Genomic DNA, 23,184 nt, shown 5'->3' with positions numbered 1-23,184 from the left:
TGGGCCCAGTTGTGCCTGTCCACCAGTCTGCAGTGCACAATATCATCAAACATGTGGTGAAACCCATGTGAAATTGCTCAGCACAGGTTAGCAAGTCAATACAATTCAGTCCATGTGTACCTTGCTCAGGGCAAGCTGGTGCATACTGGTTACTCCACCCGTGCTATACTCTGCCACACATGGGGCTGCCATGAGTCGGAATCAACTCGACGGCTGCTGGTTTGTTTGTAGGTTTTATTGATACAATAGGGTTATAATCATTTCTATTTCACAGGCAGGTTATTGAGGCTTCATTCTATAAGTGCTTTTGAGAGCCGTGCTTAAATGTGTGATTTCCAGGCTTAAGTCTCTATCTACTAGCATACCTTATTTTTAATAACTGTGAAATCCTCTCTGTCTTTCCATTCACTTAATAACCGCAGCACTGATGAGCTGATGGTGCCAACTGCCTAGTAATGTTACTCACGGATGGCGGGAAACTAGACAGTGACCTTTCCTTATTGTTTCGGAATTAGTCACACACTTCCCATGATTTGTGTATGTCAGCAGTACAGCCCAAATAAAGTTAGAGTTGATCTGTTTCAGAATATGTTTCGGATTCCTGCTCGCAATAAAGTTAAAACAAGCTGATGTATGACTTGCAATCAAATAGGAAGACCTTTCTGGCAAAGCGCTTGCTCACCTATGGAGTTATTATTGGATGTTGGTGTCTGGATACGGTCAAATTCTCAAATTTCTCAGGTGTTCCCTGGCTGGCTCAGGACTGTGGTAGAAACCAGTCTTCATTTGTCAGTGCCATTTGCCGTTGGTGGGGCAGCTCGATGGCTCTGGGTGCCCTGCGTCTTACCGAACCACCTTGGAGTTCCAGATTAGCCCAGTGCATGCTGCGGTTGGGTATGTTTCAGAGCTTTACTGCTAGGTGGTTTTCTGAGCTCGGCTGACCCCCTGCTGCCTGTGCTGTGTAGAGCAGGTGGGCTCAGGGACAGTGCTTCATTAGCTGTGTAGGTTTAGGCAGACGGCTTACAGACTAAAGCAAGCAAACCAACAACAACAGTCCAAACTCCCTTGGCCACACTGCATCTCTGATATGGTATAGGCTGCAGAGGTAAGCTTTGACCATCACAACTTCAGCTGGGCAGAAACCCCATAGGGAGCTATTCATGGATCATGCATCTTGTCCAACCCTTGGCTGTTCCACCTTGTATTCTATTTAACTGACTGGGATGGAGGTCATCCTACATCTCTAGGATGCACGGAGTCCTGTGGAGGATGAATGTGCTTCATGACAAGCTTGTATCCAGCTCGCAGCTCCTGTGGTAAGTGGGGAGTGCATCTGAGAGCTCGGGATACCAGGCCTCCAGATGGCTTCACTGGGATTGGGGAAGGGGTAACAACTATCCTATGGGTGTGGTTGCTATTGGAGGGAGTTTGGTCTATAATGGTAATATTCTAATGTGTCATCTTTAAACAAGTTTGTACCAAGATGATCTCTCGCAACAAATGTGACGCCACCCCTCAGAGCTTTCCCCCAGCCCTCGGGCTTTGATTAGAGTTATGGGCTGGAATTGGGGTGGTAGGGGAGTGGGGTGGAGACATTGGAGGCTGCACCAGGCTGTTGTGGACATACTCTCCTCCCACAGAGCTGGGGCTGTTTGCCCTGCTCTGACCTTCTCTAATGCCCCTGGGAAGATTACAAACCTAATCTGGGGCAGATCCAAGGATGAGTCCATATTGAATTACTGCCAGGGCAGATGCAGAAGAAACAATGGTCATTTTGTTCTCCCAGATCATCCATAAAGAGGTAGATTGCTCACTTCTGTTCCAAGTCTTACTACCCCCTTCCCATTTCTAAATGCACAGGAATTAAAAAGTTGAGTCTGGGGACTCCAGACTTCCTGGAGCCATGAAGGTTGGATGAACCCCTGAAACTATTGTCCTGAGATAACCTTTCAACCTTCAACCAAAAATATCCCCGGAAGTCTTCTTAAAACCAAACAATAGTTTGGCTTACTAGTATTAAATGTCTGCCTTGAGCGTTATGCTCTTTTAAGAACTGTCTCTATGGGATCAAATTGACAACAGCAACTCGAAAGATGAGATAGGAACCTTAGAGGGCAGTGATTTTATGGTAGTAGGGGAGGAACAATTCCGAAAAGGAATGTGGGAATGATTGCACAACTCACAAAATATAATCAATGTCACTGAATGGTACATGTAGAAACTGTAGAATTGCTGTATGTTTTGCTGTGTATATTCTCAACAGCAAAATAAATAAAATTTAAAAAAAAAAAAAAATTGAGTTTGGGCTCACCCCATGGCGTTGCAGCTATCCTGCAAACGCCCGGGTTGAATTCCTGAGATGTGGCTTGGAAGGCGAGCTAGCATTATACCATGGATTTCGGTCTTCTGTGTATTGCTGTCCCCCAATTGCACAGATTAGCATTGCATGTGACCACTTGGCTTGTGCCTTCTAACTGAGTCACTCAGTTAGAGGTCTGCCCTGGGGACAGGATGAGCAAGGCTAGCTGGGCACTGCCAGGGAACCTTCCAGCTGGGGTGCCAAGACTCCTGCTGTCCTAGTCAGGGGTGCAAACAAGTGTGAGAGCCATGGGGAGAGTCCCCACTGCTTGTTTGGCCCTGGCCGTTTCCTTTCCAGCTATGTAGATAAACAGTCGTAAGGAGAAAATCCAATAGGGTGGGTATTACAGCTTCTTCCACAGTATTTCACATGGCTTTTGGAAGCAGCCATTGTGAGTGGTCTTGTGGCTTTTCATCCAATTGCTAACCAACCTTGAATAGCATAGAAACTCCCTTATGTGTTGATATGCCCTGTAAGGCAGAGTCACTATTGCTCCCTCACCAATGACCACATAAATAGAGCTTTAAAGTGGCCCAGTGACCTAGTGAGAGTTACACACTTAGAACTAGCCAGGCTGCAGTAGAATCCCAGCCCCTGACTCTGTTCTGTTGTCCCAGTTGATGAAGTGTTTCGATTTAGAAAACGTGTGGTTGCTATGAATTACTGCTGTTGGGAAGGAGGACTGGAAACATTCTCGTTTCTCGATTACCTTTCAAATATTCAGATTCATGCATCAGTAGCATATGGCTAGAACTTTTACTTTTTTTCACTCAGATGCCTTCGAATGTGCTTCCTTGAATTCCAAATCCACATCAGGTTTGAATTTTGGAAATGCCAACTGTATACTAACCGAATGTGAGAAATGAAGAAAACTTTTGTAATTAAAAAAAAAAGAATGGTAATTTGTTTTTTTGCATTCAGATAAGCCAGCTGTATGGATCTCCCACCCCCACACCCACACTGTGGTTCATTTGCATCTTGATAATATTGGTGGAACAAGGTTGCCAGTGTATTCTTAGATAATTTTCTGCAAGACGGTTCCACAATAGCACATAGCAGACGTCAGACCCTGAGGGCCTTTCTGGCCACCTCTACTGGCCAGGAGCACGGTCTCAGCTTTGGATGAAGGGAGAAGCCTTTGTCCTCCTCAGGGGGCTGTTCCTGCCAGGTCAAAAGCTTGGTTGAGTAATTATCAAACTCCGTTTTCTTCCCACTTGGGGTTGCGTTTAGTTTGCCCCTTACCAGGTAAGAGATTCTTAAGCACTTTAAAACTAATAAAAGAGGGCTTTTATCTGCTAGAATTTCTCACTTGCAGAGAAAATTAGTCAGAATGTGTGTGTTTTGCATGATTTCTATCAGATGCACCGTCAGAGTGGAAAGAACGTTGGCTTGGAAGTGAGAAAACTGCCCAGGACGGGGAGCCTGGAGTGTGAGACTCTAAGGGCTTCATAGGCCTTGGGCGTGCCTACTGTGGAGACCCCACCCCCTGTACTGTCCAACCTACTGAAATGTGCCAAGTTCCACATGAAATTTACATATTCACATCTAAAAAACCACCACAACAAAAAAATGAAACCAGTTGCTGTGGAGTCGACTCAGACCCATGGCAACCTCATGTGTGGCATATTAGAACTATGCTCCATAGGGTTTTCAATGGCTGTTATCTTTCAGAGCTAGATTGCCAGGACTTTTTTCCGAGGTGCCTGTGGGTGGATTTGAACCGCCAACCTTTTAGTTAGTAGCTGAGCGTTTAACCATTTGCACCACCCAGAAACTCCTTCAAATGCAAGGCACCATCAATTATAAAATGTAACTAACATTGGTTTGTGTACCACTAAGAGGGAAAAAATACTTCCTAATATTGTTATCAGGAGGGACCAGTCCCTGGAGAAGGACATCATGCTTAGTAAAGTAGAGGGTCAGCAAAAAAGAGGAAGACCCTCAACGAGATGGACTGACACAGTGGCTGCTGCAATGGGTTCAAGCATACCAACGATTTTGAGTTTGGCAGAGGACCGGGCAGTGTTTTGTTCTGTTGTACATAGGGTTGCTATGAGTTGCAACCCACTCGACGGCACCTAACAACAACAATATTATAATTGGATGCACGCTTATTTCAGAGAGTTCAAATGTAGAAGAATGTGCTTTTTGGAACTGATGAAATTCAGTTTAATTATGAGTTGAGTTGTAGTTGAGTCATTGAGATAATGTTAGATTTTGTCGGTTTTGTTATGATGTATTTCTAACATAGCTTAGAAAAAGCTCAAATGCTCGTGTGCCCACTACCCAAATTTGGTAGGGCTCAACGTTTTTCCAGGCTTGCTTCAAATATTTTTTTAAAAAATAAAACACTGAAGATACTGTTGAAGGCCTGTGTACTCCTTCCCCGATCCCAGAACTCAGCTAACTGCCATCCTGAATGTGGTGCTTGTCATTCACACACACATTTGTAAAGTTTTACTATATATCTTTGTATCCATAAACATCTTTCGTGTTTGAAAGTGCTACTAGTCGTCCACCAGTGTCCATTCCTCGCTTTTTGCTTTCAGTAGCAGAACCCCTGGGTTTTAGCTGGACACCTTTAGCCAGGAGTGGCTGAGTGACTAAGTTCTGGCCCTTGGAATGAGAGTGGCAAGGGTGGGTACAACTTCTGGGTTTTACCTTTAAGATGAAGGAGCAAACCCCACACATTCCTTTCCTCCTTGCTGCTGATTAGGACACGGACAAGGTGGTAGGAAGCTACTTAAAACAAAACAAAACTCAATGCTATACAGTCAATTCCGACTCATGGTGACCCCATGTGTTACACAGTAGAACCGCTCCATAGGGTTTTCTAGGCCGTAATCTTTACGGAAGCAGATCGCCAGGCTTTTCTCTCGTGGCACCACTGGGTGGGTTTGAACCACCAGGCTTTATTGAGCTCAGCAGCCTAAGCTTGCACCACCCAAGGACCTAGAGTGAGCTACATCAGACCACACAAATGTAGCAAACACATGGGTTATAGTGGCGCAACAAGATAGGCAAATCCTGGGTCCTTGGATTCATGATGTTCAGCTGCCTACCCACCCCCTCCCTCCATCAGACCGCCTACCATCTTGGACTGTTCTGTGAGAGACAAACATTTTTATTTAAGCCAGTGCTATTTGGTCTCTGTTAAAACAGCCACAGTCATGCTATAACGAGTAGAAGTGATTTGCATTTTGATCCTACACAGTATGTTCAAACCCCCAACGGTAGGGCATAATGCTCTTGTAGCTTATTGTATTAAAAACTTGCATTTTTCTGAAGTAAGGAGAGTTGAGTAATATGCATTTCTGCAAGTTATAGCATTCGCAGATTAAAAGAGGAAAAAAAAATCTTACCACTTCCCCAGTGGCGAGGTGTCAATGTGCAGGTCTAGAGCAGAAGACAGCACACCTGGACAGCACCGTCATTTGAGCCTATTGATTATGCTCCACACGAGACAGAAGACGTCCATATGCGCCAAGGACAAGAGCTGCTCTGTCCTCAACTGGCGTCCTTCAAAGCAAATTTCACAGTGATGATAATCTGATACCAGAAGGGAAAAGGTGTCATTCCCAGGAGAATTTCTCCCAAGCCCTGATTGAGTATCCACGTGTGACTTGTAAGAGGGAGGTCTCCTGGCTGGTCAGTTGCTCTTCTCCAGGTGCTGGCCCCCTAACTCCCCACACCTGCATTGCAAAGGGCACAATGGCTGCTCCAGGAAAAAGGATGACCCTCGCTGGCTGGCTGGCATTCCGCAGCTGTGTGCCAGGAGCCCAGGCGGGTTGGTTGGTTTCATACCTGCTTTCCGCAGGGCGGTGAGGTGGCTCAGAGACTCTGCCTAGAGGGGGAGTATTTATGTCAGAGCTACTGGAGAGTATAGCAGGACACAGGGACCATATCCAATTCTTTCCTCCCCTACTTTAAAGCCTAGTGCTGTCTGATAGGAGCATACCCAGCAGCTTGACTCTGATCTCACAGGGCAGCTTGGCTCAAAGGGAACTGGGAACAGGATGCTGCCAGGCACCTGGCCTCTCCTTTTGAATGGGATGTGTGCCATCAGGGAGTCCCTGGGTGATGCAAACAGTTAACATGTTTGCCTGCTAACCAAAAGGTTGTAGGTTTGCGTCCACCCATAGACACCTCAGAAGAAAGGCCTGGCAATCTACTTCCCAAAACTCAGCCCTCAAAAACCCTATGGAGTACCGTTGTACTCTGCCACACATGGGGTCGCCATGAGTGGGAGTTGACTCGACAACAGCTGGTTTGGTGAGGTCATCAGCCTCAACCTTTGTGGATAGCTCTTGACCTTGGGCCTTTCCTCTTACATCAAGAATTGGGTTTTCAGGTAGGTGGTTCTCAGACGTCTGCAGTCTATGTATTGCTTCAATACAAAAGGTGCCTCTTATGCTGTCTGTGCCAACAGAGGACTTCAGAACACACAATCGAACCTCCTGGACTGCGTGGGAAGGTGAGCGTTGCTCTGGGTGAGGATCAACAACCAGAGCTCTGCTCAGTGGTGTCTGTAAATTAAATTCATGGTGGAAAAAAACAAAGCCAAACAATTCAGAATTACTTCCCTTAAGTGGAGGCTGGGACATCAACTATGCGGGCTTGTGCAATGATAGGACAAGGGGAAAAACAAAATAGAGAGACATGGGCCACACATGAAAGTCAGTTTGTGCATTCCAGTCTGAATTTCAAATCTCCCTTGAGAGTTTTTGCATCCTAAAAAATTGTCCTAAAAAATGAAAAGTAGGAGTCTCTGTTGTTGTTAGGTGCCACCGAGTCAGTTCTGACCTATAGCGACCCTGTGTACAACAGAATGAAACACTGCCTCTACTTTACCCTCTACTTGACCAACGAGATGGATCGACACAGTGGCTGCAACAATGGGCTCAAGCATAACAACAATTGTGGGGATGGTGCAGGACCAGGCAGCGTTTCCTTCTGTGATGCACAGAGTTGCTATGAGTCGGAACCGACTTAAAGGTACTAACAACAACAAATGCTTTACCAAGCATGATGTCCTTCTCCAGGGACTGGCCCCTCCTAATAACACGTCCAAAGTGCATGAGTCGGAGTCTTGCCATCCTCGCTTCTAGGGAGCATTCTGGCTGTACTTCTTCCAAGACAGATTTGTTTGTTCTTCCTGCAGTCTTTGGTATATTCAACATTCTTTGCTGACACCATAATTCAAAGGCGTCAACTCTTCTTCAGTCTTCCTTATTCACTGTCCAGCTTTCACATGCATATGAGGCGATTGATAATACCATGTATTGGGTCAGGCGCACCTTAGTCCTCAGAGTGATATCTTTGCTTTTCAACACTTTAAAGAGGTCTTTTGCAGCAGATTTGCCCAATGCAATACATCATTCAATTTCTTGACTGCTGCTTCCATGGGTATTGATTGTAGATCCAAGTAAAATGAAATCCTTGACAACTTCAATATTTTCTCCGTTTATCATGACGTTGCTTATTGGTCCAGTCGTGAAGATTTTTGTTTTCTTTATGTTGAGATGTAATCCATACTGAAGGCTGTGGTCTTTGATCTTCATCAGTAAGTGCTTCAAGGCCTCTTCACTTTCAGCAAGCAAGGCTGTGTCATCTGCATATCGCAGGTTGTTAATGAGTCTTCCTCCAATCCTGATGCCACATTCTTCTTCATATAGTCCGGCTTCTTGGATTATTTGCTCAGCATACAGATTGAAAAGGAGTCTCTGGTTGGCACAGAAAGTTAAACGCTTGGCTGTTAACTGAAAGGTTGGGGGTTTGAGTCTACTCAGAGGTACCTTGGAAGAAAGGCCTGGTGATCTACTTCTAAAAAATCAGCCATTGGGCGATGTGTGTGGGGGGAGGAGAGGGGGTAAAAGAAGTCCCCTTAAAACTAGTTCACGTATTTGTTTCCCTAATAACCAGCTCACCAAAAATTCAATTCCATATGGAGTGTTTTTGCGTTCATTGCAGGTGTTGAAAAAAATTAATTTGCAAATTAAAATTGAACATAAACTAAAATTTAAAAGCAAGCTAGGTGTGCCCTTAGAAGGCTTGATTTAAAACCCTTCTAATACCAAAGAGATGGCAAAGATAGCAAAGGCATTCCCGTGTAAAAACACTCCGAAGTGTTTTGAACTATAGGCAAATTGCTCATTAGGTGAGCTGGCTTTAGGCTAATTGACCTAGAGTCAGTGACATCAAAAAGTCTACAGTTTTGTGCTTAGGGACACTTTCTCAGGCCTGCAAAATTCTGATCAACTCAATTATTTGATTTCTCAGCCCCTGGCACATTAGCTGTGAATCCAAACAGGGAGGGGAGTGCAAGAGCCAGGCCAGTTGGAGCAGTGAGCAGCGCCAGCGAGCTGATACCCCAACACTGGATGGAGGGGCAGGAGGAAGCCAGAGGAAATGCAAATGTACATACCAGGATTAGAAAATTACCATGATGTGGGGTCTTTTCCTGTACCCTCCTGCCCCCAAGCTTCTGAGGCTCCTGAGAGTGCCCCTGGATCATCATGTGCACGAGAATGGAGGTTCATAATGCCAGCTAAGTCATGAGCAATATTTATAAGAGGTTAAATCATCTGCCGTCTACTTTGCCCAACTCGTTTTCTTATACAAGCTATTTTAGAAAATTTTTCATCAAAAGCGGTCAAAGCATTGCCTCTTGAGTTGGAGCGTCCCTTCAAAGACGCCCAGTTTTACCCTCTACCCAAGATGTGAAGGCTGAGATGACTGCCCCTGAGGATGCCTTTTGCTGCCTCGTGAACACCCCTGAACCAACCTAGAAAAAATCCAGTGGTCTGGAAAAATTCACATCTAGAAGGGCCTCTTTCACCAAAACGTAGCTTGACTAAATCCAGTGAATTCTTTTTTTAAAAAAATTGTTTTATTATGGTAAAAATACATATCGAAACATTGGCCAGTTCAGCGTTTTGTACGTGTACAATTTGGTGACATTGGTTATGTTTGTCACGTAATGCAGCCATCCCCACCATCTGTTCCCAAAGTATTCTGTCACCCTTAACAGAAACTCAGTGCCCCTTAAGCTAAAACTCCTCTTCCTTTCCTTCTCACCCCTAAAACTGAGTGGATTCTGACTCATAGTGACCTTATAGGACAGAGTAGAACTGCCCCATAGGGTTTCCAAGGAGTGGCTGGTGGATTCGAACTGCCCACCTTTTGGTTAGCAACCAAACATTTAACCACGGCGCCACCAGGGCTCCTCTTACCCCTAGTAACCACTAAGAAACTTTGATCTCTATACGTTTGCCTATTTCATGTAAGTGGGATCATGTAATATTTGTCCTTTTGTGTCTGACTGATTTCGCTCAGCATAATGCTTTCAAGGTTCATCACTTCATTTCTCTTTACGGCAGAGTAATATTCCATTGGCTGTATGGACCATATTTTGTTTACCCATTCATCTGTTGATGGACGTTTCAGTTGTTTCCATGTTTTGGCTATCGTGAACGATGCCACAGTGAACACTGGTGTACAGGTTTCTGTTTGTGTTCCTGCTTTCAGTTCTTTTGGGTATATGCCTAAGAGTGGAATTGCTGGGTCAAACGAGAGTCCTAGCTTTACAAGAACTACCAGGTAATTCCTGATATGCAGAGCAATGTGGGTAGGAGATCAGGAATAGCCCCAAACCATGATGAAAACAACTTTTGATTATCTGGTTGTTGCAAATGTGGGCAAGAAGCAACAGGGATCTGCAGTGGCTACGTCTTTAGGGAGACTAACTTATTTATTGCTGCATCTTGCTGTTCCCAATCTCCTTTTCGCCTCCAAGGCCCGAGGAGTCCCCCAGCCATCTTTTCCTCCAGGGCCTGAGGAATGGTGCCAGGGCTTAGGAAAGGAAGGGAAGGGAAGAGGGCTCAGGGCATTGTCAGCAAATGTGAGCAGGCTGAGGCGATTTGCTCTAGGGGCAGGTTCTGAGCTCAGCCTGAAGGCTGGGCTCTCTCCTCCCACCACTGGGAGAAGAAAATGGGTGGGCAGAGGCGAGGAGGAGCATTCACCTAACCTTAACCGCCAGCCATACTTAATCCTCAAATCAATTAATGTATTTAGTATCTATCAAGATTGGTTGTGGATCTAACTATTGTGATCCATAGGGTTTTCACTGTCTGGTTTTTGAAAGTAGATCGCCAGGCCTTTCCTCCTAGTGCAGCTTGGTCTGAAGCTCTGCTGAAAGCTGTTCAGCATCATAGCAACACGCAAGCCTCCACTGATGGTTGGGTGGTAGCTATGTGTGAGGTGGTGCCTTGGCCAGGAATCGAACCTGGGTCTTCTTCATGGAAGGTGAGACCTCTACCACTGAACCACCATGTTCCTCACTAAGTATTGCTACTGTAGCTATTTTAAGTCCCCTACAACTACCTGCATTTGTGAGCATATTTAGAGGCAGCGTGACTCATGGATGGAGTGATCAGGTAACAGAAGGCTCGGGTTCCACCATTTGATGTGCGACCTTGGGAAAGTCACTGACTTTTGGAGCCTCAGCACTCCTGTCTGTAAAACAAAGTTCGAGATAACTTGCCAAACAAATTCACAGAACTCTTGTGATAGTCAAATGAGATAACACTATGTGAAAATCCTTGGTAATTCGCGACAAATGTATATCAGAAGTGCAAAGTAACTGTGAGGGACTGGTATTTTTACCCCTGTGCATCTGCTCCTTGCATTTGTAACTGCTGGCCAAGATAGTTAAAGGTAATCTGTACCTGCCCTGCTAATTCTCAGAAACTGTAAGGTCGCTAGAGAAGGTCATCGTGCTTGGTAAAGTAGAAGGTCATCGAAAAAGAAGAAGACCCTCAACAAGATAGATTGACACAGTGGTTGCAACAATGGGCTCAAACATAGCAATGATTGTGAGGATGGCGCAGGACCGGGCAGTGTTTCGCTCTTTTGTACATGGGGTCGCTGTGAGTCAGAACCGACTCAAGGGCACCTAATGACAGCAACAACATAGGATCTCTATGAGTTGGAATCAACTCAATGGCAATGGGTTAGGTGGTTTTCTTTTTTTTTTTTTTGGTTTAACATCATTTTGAGATTGCTTTTAAAAAGTAGCATATCTCCTTAATCAGTAAGGTGTATCCATTTTTTTGTTTTGCTTTATCTTCAGGGTGTGTTTATTATTATCATCACAGTAAATAGCCAAGAATGATCCACTTTAGGAAAATAATAGGAACATTTTGCTCATCTTTTGTAGGATAATTTTGCCATTTTTCTGCAAATAAAGTAGTGGTTTCTTTAAAACATGCCAGTTCAGGGTCACGGATCTGCACTTTTAAAGCCTGCAATTGATGGTTTAGCGAGAAAATTGTGTTCAAGGGAAGTACATCAGCATGCAAATCTAAAATGTGGCCATGTTCATCCAGATTGAATATTATTAACTAGCCCAAGGGCTAGGATGTAATTAAGATTTTGAACAGCTTACTTTTGTCTACTGTGATGAGTAGCCCCAATATTTGAAGTGGCTTATCGGTTTGCATGATGGGAGAATGGCCAATGTGCCAATATTTACACATTTTGACTTTTTAGGTGTAATGAAAGAGCTTGACTTTTCTGCACGGGTTCAACCAGTGATCAGGGCTGAGTTTTGAACTTGAAGCAAATAAGAGAATCTTCAGATTCAAGGAAAAGCACAGCTGAATTCATTCTGAACGGTGACAATATGCATTCATTACCCACTCACTCAATCTAGCATCTTCTTCCATGGATTTAGGAACAAAGACAGAGTGGTGACAGGTGAAGCCCTTGTTGAAGGTTTAAGGTTTTGCCTAATGAAAGCTATTGGGTTTACAGCCTGCTTATGCACTTCTGAAACCCTGCCTGGTGCAGTGGTTAAGAGATTGGCTGCTAACCAAAAGGTCGGCAGTTCGAATCCAGCAGCTGATCCCTGGAAACCCTGTGGGGCAGTTCTACCCTGTCCTATAGGGTTACCATGAGTCAGAATTGCCTTGACAGCAACGGGTTTTTTTTTTTTTCTTTTAATGCAGCTCTAATTGGAAGAGTTGAGAACCACTCTGAGCTTGGATCCACTTCAGAAAGTTTGCCTTTCACAGCACTGATAAGGCATATTTCTGGGAGCAGCTTCATTCTGGTGTCATTCCATGATAACTGCTCTTCTTAGGTGAGACAAAGTGCTGACCTTCTCTGTCTGGCCCACACTGTTTGAAAAGAAAGAAAGTTCTCCGTTTCTCCCAGGAGAAGTTAGTGAAAGGATCCATTGCATAACGGCACCACCTTAAGCAGGCACCCGGCAGGCTAGGCTGGCACCATGGCTCATTCCAGCCATCTGTATTTTTCAGGTGTACCATATGTATTTAGTACATCATTTGATAATGTTAAAAAAATATATTAAAGCAGTGTGAGACTAAAGGAGAAAGAAGATGAATGTTAGCATTCCCCTGGGGTTCATGGGTGAAGGAATTAACACAGCGTGGCACTCTACCCTAGCTGTGTTTGTTTCCATGGCAACAGCTACGTACATGTTTCAGACTATCTACAGTGACACAGTTGCAGAAATAGTAGCTTGCAGGTTGCTGATATCGCATCAGTGGACAGGCGGCACGCACTATATTAAGTAAGTGTAAAAGAATTGAAAATATAGCTTTGGAATCAGATGTGTGTTAGCTCAGGCGAGCAGTGCACCGGGGGTTGCGGCATTCCTCTTCCTTACAACCGCAAAATCTGGGCAAAGTTGAAAGTTGCAAGATTCCAGTCAAAGAATTGTCCTTGCTTGGGTAAAGATCATCAGATGAAACCAATGTGAGTGAGTTGCAAAGGTAAGAAAATGGCCTTGGCAGATGACATATTTTACAAGGATATTGTCAGTGAAGCTTGTTTTTTGGAGGGGGGCGGTAGTGATGGGGAAGGGATGAAAGCTTGGTTGAAAATAGCTGAGTCTTAAAGCAAATCTAATTTGCAACAGAATCTTTAACTGCCTCTGAGTTTATGGCAACTAAGGTCTTTGAATGCATCGTGGAAGAAATTGCTTTTATAGAAAAATGATCAGGTGAGGCGCAGAGAGCTTGATAGAGTGTACAGGGTTCAAGCAAAATTGGGGCTCCATTGTCTTTTCTGAATGCTTATGTAAATATCTCTCCTCTGTCCCGGATGACCCTGGCTTGTCTTTGGCATTTGCTGATACTTTTTCCTACCATTTGCTGGTGCCTGGGTTTGTATTATGCCGCCACATTGTAGCCTGATATGACTTCAGTGTTGGTTAGAGGGCAACCAAGTAAAGACGATAGACTTTGTACGTATGTGAGTTTCCAACCAAATTGTATGGTAATTTAGGAGACGTGTTCAAATGGGTATTTATGTAGGTGCCAGACCTCTGCTTTTGAATAGCAGCCTAGGTATTAGGTTAATGGATTTCAATGTGCAAGCTATGATTGCAGGAGCTTTCAAGGATGTTGTAACTCCATTATACGGAGTTTTTAATGTCAAAATATTTTTTTATTTATGCCCATTATTCAGTTTAAGCATACATTTACGTTACAGCTTTGTAATTCGTGCATGAGTGAAGGGAATGTAAAACAGCATGGTAGCTTAAGCTAATCTGTTCATTTGAGTTGGATGAGTTTTCTGACCATAAGTGGACTTTTACAAAAAGTGGCAGGAGACATGCAACTCTTTTGGTGTATCTACGATGATTTTTTATGTGCACGGGGAACTAGCTACAGCACCTACTGTGTGTTACTTTCACAGTAATTATTTGATTAGATGCTAAGAGAACACCTATGGTGGGGGTGGGGGCACTCTGGAGCTTCTGAACACCTGGGCATGTAGAGGGTTGGGGCGGGTTTTGAATTACAAAGCAGGGGCTTGAACCCTGGCATGTTCGAACCCCAGTGGATCAATATGATTCACCTTTCTAAATAAGGTGATCCAAAATGAATTTTAGGCTGAATTCTCCTGTTTATGCTCATCTGGAGTCTCTGGGTGCTACAAATGGTTAACGGCTGCTAACCGAAAGATTAGAAGTTCGAGTCCGCCTACAGGCACCTTGGAAGAAAGGACTGGAGATCTACTTCCCAAAAATCAGCCATTGAAAACCCTAGGGAGCACAGATCTACTCTGACACACATGGGATCGCTGTGACTCAGAATTTACTCCATAACAACTGGTTTACTAGTAGACTGAGCAACCCAGAGATGGGAAGTAAGGTTTGGGTCTACTACGGGGAATTTTTTATGGCGGCTCCTACCAAAGGCAGCTCCTTCCTCCAAGAAGACACTCACTCTGTGGAGTTCAAAGACACCAGCCCATTCACCAAGCCTCTGGGAGGGCAGTGTTGCAGACCCCCTCCGCGGAGTCTTCCCTTACATGTCTGTCAGTTTGTCGTACTGTGGGGGCTTGTGTGTTGCTGTGATGCTGGAAGCTATGCCATCGGTATTCAAATATCAGCAGGATCGCCCCTGGTGGACAGGTTTCAGCTGAGCTTCCAGACTAAGACTCGGAAGAAGAACTAAGGTGTACCTGACCCAAGCCATGGTGTTTTCGATCGCCTCATATGCATGTGAAAGCTGGACAGTGAATAAGGAAGAGCAAAGAAGAATTGATGCCTTTGGATTATGGTGCTGGCGAAGAAGATTAAATCTACCATGGACTGCCAAAAGAACGAACAAATCTGTCTTGGATGAAGTACAGCCAGAATGCTTCTGAGAAGTGAGGATAGCGAGACTTCATCTCACATACTTTGGACATGTGATCAGGAGGGATCAGTCCCTGGAGAAGGACATCATGCTTGGTAGAGGGTCAGCACAAAAGAGGAAGACCCTCAATGAGATAGATTGAAACAGTGGCTGCAACAGTGGGCTCAAACATAACAACGATTGTGAGGATGGTGCAGGATCGACAGTGTTTCGTTCTGTTGTACATAGGGTATCTATGAGTTGGAACCGACTTGATGGCACCTAACTAACAATAACACCACCCCAGGCCCTGGCTTGCCTGGCAGGGCCTCATGTGGCATGATGGGCCCCTTCTCTGTGACAGCTGCGTGGTGCTCGCCACCTGTGGTTGGCCCTCCAAGGCAGAGGAACTGGATGCCATCAGTATGAGCATTTATATGATCTTCTGTTATTGCGTTTGAGAGACCCTGGAAACACCAGGCCATTCTCTTCGGGCTGTGAAACCAGAAACCAAGAAAGTGTCTGTGAACCACTTTGGGTGGCTAGTTCAACTTTTGTCTGTTGGGGAGGGCTGGAGCACATCCTTCAAACGGTTAGGACGTTTGTATATTTTTTCATTGTGATCTACAGTTCCAGAAATATTTTCTACTATGAAAAAATGCACCCAAAAAAACAGTCTGCTCCATGTTATTTTAACTCTTTCTTCAGAATAGAATAACACATAAACCTACATTTAAAGCACTTCTGAGTCCTAGGCTGAACCAGTTATTTGAATGTAAAATCCTGGCAGTATGTGTAGGAAACTCAATTGCTTCCATTTGAAGGGCCAGGAAATCAATTTAGAAAAAAATAAATTTGAGGGATTCCCAACTAGTGGCAGCATGGGATAAATAAGAGAAAAATAAAGGTAGAGACTGATCTTATTACCAATCTTAAATGGTAATAGAATTGCCAGAATAAACTTCCTGAGGCATAGCTCACATGGAGTCTGCCCAGTAACTTCAGAAGGTTCCAGGTGGCCACAGGATAGAAGCCAGTCTTTCCCGTGACATCTAGGGCTTTGTACCACCGGTTCCTTTCCAGATTCCTCTCTCACTGTGTCTTCTCCTCCTTGAGCATCCTGTGCCACTGTCCTAGGGTACCAATTACCGTGTCCTGGCCACACTGAGAAGTTTTCTGGCCTTGGCTCTTGCAATTCCTTCTGCTCAGATGCCTGTACACCCATCTTTGCTTGGAAAGGCCCAGCTTCAATTTCAATTCATCCATAAAACCTTATAGATCTCCCCCTCTCGCCTTCACCAGGATGATTTCCCAACCCTCCGTGTTCCTATAACAGTCTCTTTGTCTTCAATTGTAGCATATATCTCAATATATTATGATTGTTGCTTTATATAATGAATATAAGTTGTGGCTCTCCCTAATTGTGTTGGAGGCTTCTTAAGGGGACATGACTTTAGGAAGCATTGAGTATCTGCTCATGGTGATGGAAGACTTGGCAATGGATACTGGTGATGCTTGCACGACATGATTAATGTGACTGGTGTCACTGAACTGGACATGTAAAAAAATGTTGAATTGGCAATGTTGTGTTATATATATTGTTTACAACAATAACAATAAAAAAGGGCCATGACTTATGTACTTGTATAACTTTTACCATACTTTTGTAGATTTTGCCATTCAATCCAACGATCGTTTTTAACTGAATTCTTAAAATCTTGTGAAGATATACCTTGTTGAACAATCTTCAAATGCTTATGTTCTCTGCCTCGAAGAAAGTCTATTAAATAATGAGATTCCTAAGTCTGTCCCTATTGTAGCCCCAAGCATCTGGACCAACTCAGCCACTTTTAGATGCTTTCAAACTTCCTGATGTTTAGCATGATCTAAAGGAGGCCTGGTTGCTCAGTGGTTAAGCGCTCAGCTTCTAACTGAAAGGTCGGTAGTTCAAACCCACCCAGTGGCTGTGCGGGAGAAAAGACCTGGCAATCTGCTCCTGTAAAGATTACAGCCTCGAAGCCCATGGGGCAGTTCTTTGCTGAGCCGACCGAACACAGCAACAACCAAACCAAAAACCCATTGCCATCAAGTCCATTCTGACTCATAGCGACCCTATAGGACAGATGAGAACTGCCCCATAGGGTCTCCAAGGAATGGCTGGTGGATTCGAACTGCCAGCCTTTTGGTTAGCAGCCGTAAGTCTTGACCACTGCGCCACCAAACATCATCTAAACATAGTAACCAGGGAATGGCTCAATTTTTCATCGTCATAAAAAACTTGTTGCTGTCGAGTCAGTTCTGACTCATAGCGACCCTATAGGACAGAGTAGAACTGCCCCAGAGAGTTTCCAAGGCTGTAATCTTTACAGAAGCAGACTGCCACAACTTCCTCCCGAGGAGTGGCTGGTGGGTTCAAACTGCTGATCTTTCGATTAGCAGCCGAGCACTTAACCACTGCACCACCAGGGCTCCTTTTCGTATTCATAGAATCATAAAATTGTAGAACTGAAAGGAAGCCTAGGGAGCTGGCCACCTGATATTCCAGAGGAGGGAGACAGGAACCTGAACTGTTAAGTGACTTTTCCAGAGCCACGTGGTTGGGTAGTGACCCAGGTGTGTGGACCCAGCTGACAATATCTCTACAGGGTCCTGTCTGCTGAGCCTTTCCAGCGGTGGCCTGGGCTGCCTGGATGATATCACCAACCAACTCAAGCCTTCTGGCTGTGTTTGGATTGGTTGGGATTCCATATGGAAACACCGTCATCCAACAACAACCCAGTGAAGACCTCTTTGCTAAGGCTGATATCCACTGGAATAGAGTTAAAAACAGGAGGAAGGAGAGCTGAGCTCAGGGGGACAGGGAGTGATGCTAAGTCATGAGGCATCGCTTCACAGAGGACACGGCAGCTGCTGAATTCACTCAAGTTCAGGCCCTTAAAAAGAGTGGAAAAAAGGAAGCACATACTTTCCAGTGCCCGGGCACCGTACAGCCGGGCCAGCTGGGCGCAGCACCACTGCAGAAAGTCCTCTTCAGTTTCAGAAATACGAGCCCCCGGCCTTGCACATGGGGAGGGGAACGCGGCTGCAACCGGGCCTGATTTGGTGTTTCTGGCTTCATTCTGCCCTCAGTCATATCAGACATAGCGCCGATGTGAACGGGGCCCATGAGGAGCTAAAGAAAGAAGCAGCCTTCCATGTTGACACAGGAGCAAACTGCCTCATGACAGATCTGTGTGTGCGTGTGTGCGTGTGGCTCTGTGTGCTTAAAGGCGTACGTCTGAGGTCGACAGGCTTTTTCAGAGGAACTCTTGGTTTTCTGTGCAAACGTGTACTTCCTTTTGCTCAGTGTTAGCCTGGCAAGGGAATAAGGTGCAATTCAGGTTTCTGAGTTGGAAGCCTGATTAATCTCTCTGCCAGTTACATATGGAAATAAATTAGTAAATGGTCCATCTGGGAATAAACGACTGCAGAGACAATAAATTATTGCCATTGTATATGTCTGTGTGGCTGGAGACTAGGTGTGCTTACCAGGAGCTGCTGGAAGATAACTGGATACTCTATCGTGGTCAGAGGAATTAAAAAAAAAAAAAAAATTACAAGTAAAATGTACCTTGAACTCTTTCTTGGTATAGTGGCTTGGTGGATGCCAAGTTTGTCTCTCAGAATGGCTGTGTCTGCAGATATTTAAAAGGAGAGTCTTAAGGGCATGAGAAACGTTTTTCTTTTATATTTTCAAAGAACAATACAATAACAATTATTATTCCCAAAATGTCTCATCGAGGAGGATAATTCTATACCTCTGTATAGTGTTACGCTTTATAATTTTCATAGCAACTTTATATCTAGTTACTTATTGGAATTTCAAAGATGGTGGGGCAGGCCAGTACCTCTGTTTCTTGATCTATGAAGATCTGTGGCTTAAGGAGGTTTGAGTCCCTGGGTGGTACAAACAGTTAATGTGCTCTGTGCTAACCAAAAGGTTTGAGTCCACCTGGTGGTGCCTTGGAAGAAAGGCCTGGCGATCCAGCCATTGAAAATGCTATGGTGCACAGTTCTACTCTGACATACATGGGGTTGCCATGAGTTGGAACTGATTTCATGACAACTGGTTAGTAGTTAGCATTTAGGGCATTTCAGTGCCTTGCCAAGGAGCCCCGCTGGAGCAATACTGCTAACTGAAGGGTCGGAGGTTCGAACCCACCAGCCGCTCTGTGGGAGAAAAGACACGGTGATCTGCTCAAGTAAAGATTACAGCCTAGGAAACCCTATTGGGCAATCCTACTCTGTCCTATAAGTCGCTATGAATCGGAATCAACTTGATGAGCCACAACAACAGTGCCTGGTTTAATGGCAGAACTCACATAAGCAAGCAGGTATTGCCAATTCTGAATCCAGCATCATTTCCGTCAGAGCTTTGTATGACATCAGAAACATCTACAGGATCAAGTCGTTCATCTAGCAGCATCAGGAAATAAAGTATCCTACTTAACTGAGCTTTCTAGAAGCAAAAACATACCTTCTTGAGCGTGAAAAGCACTTCTCTAATTGCAGAGGCAGAGCATTAGTTGAACTTTTCCTTGTGACTAAGGCAGACCACTGTCAACTTCAGTTATTTTATTAAGCTAAAGCTAGTGATGCCCTCAGGGGCTTCGTAGGTGTGGTAGCCCCTTTGCAGAATGGCTCGAGGCTACTGTGATATCCAGCTGCTTGTGCCTACTTTAGAATTCCCTTTTGTGCTCTTCCTCTTGGGCAAACCTTCAGCTACTAATGCTTGACGCACCTGAGCTGCTCCTCATCTAGAAAATGCAGTGCAAAAAGTGCAGACGAGCAAACTGGGTTTAAAAACTTTGAGTTACCTAGTTGGCGTGGAGTTGGTTCCAACTCATGGTGACCCCATTGAGTTGCAGAGAGGAACTGCGCTCCATAAGGTTTTCAGTGTCTAAACATAAGCCTTGGGTGCTCTCTAGGTGGTCTTTACAAGTGAAAGACAAGCCACAGGCCTCTAGCATTTACCTGTCTATACTTGGAAGCGCCCTTGCCTCATCCAGACCACCTTCACGTCCCTAAGCAGCAGCTGAACCTGGTTAGTGTGGTCTAAATAGCACTCACCCTTTCTCACTTCCGGGCCTGGCTTTGGCTGTTGGCCTTTCCCTGTTCCCACCTATCAAACCCCAGTCCAAACCTCAAGGCGCATTATTACTGCCATTGTCTTCATGATGCCTTCCCTTACTTGCCCTCCTCCCCACTGCCACCCATCAGAAAGGAATGTCTCCTCTGAACCCCTTTAATCATTTGTCAGAGGAAATATCAGCCTGTCTGTATTTGAGTTGATTTTATGACGTCTTATCTCTCATAGAAGAGCCTTGGTGGTGCAATGATAAGGCACTTGCCTGCTAACTGAAATGTCAGTGGTTCGAACCCACCAGCTGCTCCGCAGGAGAAAGATGTGGCAGTCTGCTTCCTCTGTAAAGATTACGGCCTTGGAAACCCTATGGGGCTGTTCTACTCTGTCCTGTAGGGTTGCTGTGGATTGGAATCGACTCAACGGCAACGAGTTTGGTTTTTGGTTTGATGTCTCATAGTGGAAAATACATTTCTTGAGGGCAGAGATCATCTTCTCTCTCCGACCCTTCCTCCCTCTGCAATCCCTAGTTCAATGCTTTGCCTGTCATGAGACGTTAACACGCAGTCCCGGTAGAACCAGGTGCTATCTAGCTGGTTCTTACTCATGGTGACCCCGTGTGTTGCAGAGTAGAACTGCGCTCCATAAAGTTTTTTTATGGCTATAACCTTTCAAAAGTAGATTACCAGAACTTTCTTCCAAGGTGCTTCAGGGTGGGTTTGAATTACCAACTTTTCAGTTGGTATTGTTGTTGCTAGGTGCTATCGAGTTGATTTCGACTCATAGCAACCCCATGTGACAGAGTAGAACTGCCCCATAGATAGGGTTTCCTAGGCTGTAAACTTTACAGAAGCAGGTCACTAGGTCTTTCTCCCTTGGAGCGGCTGTGTGGGTTTGAACTGCTGACATTTTGGTTAGTAGCCTAACACTTAACCATTTGCGCCACCCAGGGACTCCTAACACACAGTACTGTAGGGTGATTTTATTTTACAGTAGAACGTCTTTGAATGGGTGCAAAAGTTAATGATCTAAGTGAGGTGTATCAGAATCACTCGAAGGGCTGGACCGCACCTCCAGATATTCCAATTCAGTAGCTCTTGGGTGGAGTCCAAGAATTTGCATTTCCAAACAAGCTCCCAGAAGAAGCTGATGCTGCTGGTCCAGGGACCACAGTTTTAGAACCACTGACCTAATGAACACATTTCCTAACATTTTCTCACTAAGCTCCTAGGATAATACCATTCTTTCCATTAGAGAGTCTTATCAATTTGTCCTTGTTGAGGCCTAGGCTAAAAAGAAAAACTTCCATCAGAAATTATTATGCAATCTGTCCCATGTGCCAACCTCCCTATTTTGCAAAACTATTGGTTAATTATTGCCCAATAACTTGCAGCTCGTAGAGTGAGCTTGTGGGATATTTCTCCCCAGGAGTAGAGCCAGAGTAATTTACTTTATAACAGCAGAAGAGATGCCAACAGGCTTAAAGAGTCAATGACTTTGCACCCTATGTACCTGGTCTACCTCGTGGATAAAGGCTGGACCTTGTGGGGGAGTGCTGGCTTTGACACTTGTTGGTGCTCTGATTTTTCCTTTTATATAGACAAGCGCTTCTGTGGTTGTTGTTCTATGCATGCCGTCAAGTCAATTCTGACTCACAGCGACCGATAGGACAGAGTAGAACAGCTCCATAGGGTTTCCTAGGCTATAGTCTTTATGGAAAGAGATCTCCAGGTCTTTTCTTCTGCAGAGCAGCTAGTAAGTTCGAACTGCCACCCTCTAGGTTAGCGGCTGAACGCTTACCCATTGTGCCACCAGGGCTCCTTGTTTCAATGGTATCTGTAGTAAAATAAAGCGTCCCAGGAGGCACTTTCACAAATAGTTCATCATGAAAGATCCAGTGCCTCAATAACTATCCAAGAAATAAAAAGATGCTTTGCAATTGACTTTTCAATGAAGAATGCCATTTTTTAGAGTCAGGCCAGAGAAGACATCCATTTGGGTTAAGAGGGTTCTCCTTCCTCTGCTCTAATCCTGTCTTCCTTCTGCTCCTCTCAATCAGCCGCTAGAAGCATCATCTGCCAGCAGTCTTCAGTTCTCGTGGTGATGGAGGCCCCTCTGTCCTTTCTGTGACTGGAGCAATGCTGACCTCGGTTTCCTGGACCCATTCTGACTCAGGTAATTGCTCTACCTTCCCCAGCTTGCCTGTATCTTAGGTAGGTCACATTTAATAAATGAAATACCAAAGCTATATTTAAATGCAAATGCCAAATTGATTGTTTCTCTGTCAATTGGTATCTGCCCCTTCCTCCTTCCAATCTTCTTAATGATCAATTTATGCAGCTGATTGGACTGACAATGTGGTCAGTCCAATTTAGGCATTAAGATAATTGAAAACATTGAATCTCCTCTTTATTTAAAACTGTGGCGTGTGTCATAGACATACAAAGAAACTGGAAGACGGCTGGAATTTTCACAGAGAAACTAGCTTCAATAGTAGTTCCTCTAGATAGTTTTCTTTCTGCTAATCCCATGTTTTACTTTAATTATATAAATCTTTTTTAATGTTGTATCTTTTGGTTGAGTTCAATATCTGTTATGTATTCTTGGGACCAAACCAAAAACACATTGCCATCGAGTCGATTCCAACTCATAGCGACTCTATAGGACAGAGTAGAACTGCCCCATAGGGTTTCCAAGGCTGTAAATCTTTACGGAAGCAGACTGCCACATCTTTCTCCCTTAGAGCAGCTGGTGGGTTTGAACTGCTGACCTTTAGGTTAGCAGCCCATCACTTTAACCGCTGCACGACTGGGGCTCCTATTCTTGGGACATAGGGGATGAAAAGTATAAGACTGGTCCCTGTCTCCATGGACTTCATAGTTCAGCCAAAAGTCCGTGACTCACTCGCAAGAAAATGGCGGCAGTGGTGTTCATTTTGGGGCATGGGCCGTACACTAGCACTGGCTTTCTGGCTTTGAGGGTTGAAAGACTTCGAGGCTTGGAGTGAAATAATTAGGGAAGAATTCACGGAAGAGGGAGGACTGGGCTTTGAT

General features: G+C 44.7%; 1 protein-coding gene across 3 annotated transcripts in view; it reads left to right on the top strand.

The window, feature by feature from the left end:
• Positions 1-23,184, top strand: part of FOXN3 (forkhead box N3) — a 454,396-nt gene that overhangs the window by 97,358 nt on the left and 333,854 nt on the right. For all 3 annotated transcript variants that reach the window (XM_023731693.1, XM_023731689.1, XM_023731694.1), the window contains exon 2: positions 22,191-22,306. The gene's annotated coding sequence lies outside the window, so the exon portion shown is untranslated. The remainder of the gene's footprint in view (positions 1-22,190; positions 22,307-23,184) is intronic.

This window comes from Trichechus manatus, unplaced genomic scaffold (assembly GCF_000243295.1).
Source record: "Trichechus manatus latirostris isolate Lorelei unplaced genomic scaffold, TriManLat1.0 scaffold00045, whole genome shotgun sequence".
Lineage (NCBI taxonomy): Eukaryota > Metazoa > Chordata > Mammalia > Sirenia > Trichechidae > Trichechus > Trichechus manatus.
Note: the sequence above shows the minus strand (reverse complement) of the source record. Positions and strands in the feature narration are given on the sequence as shown.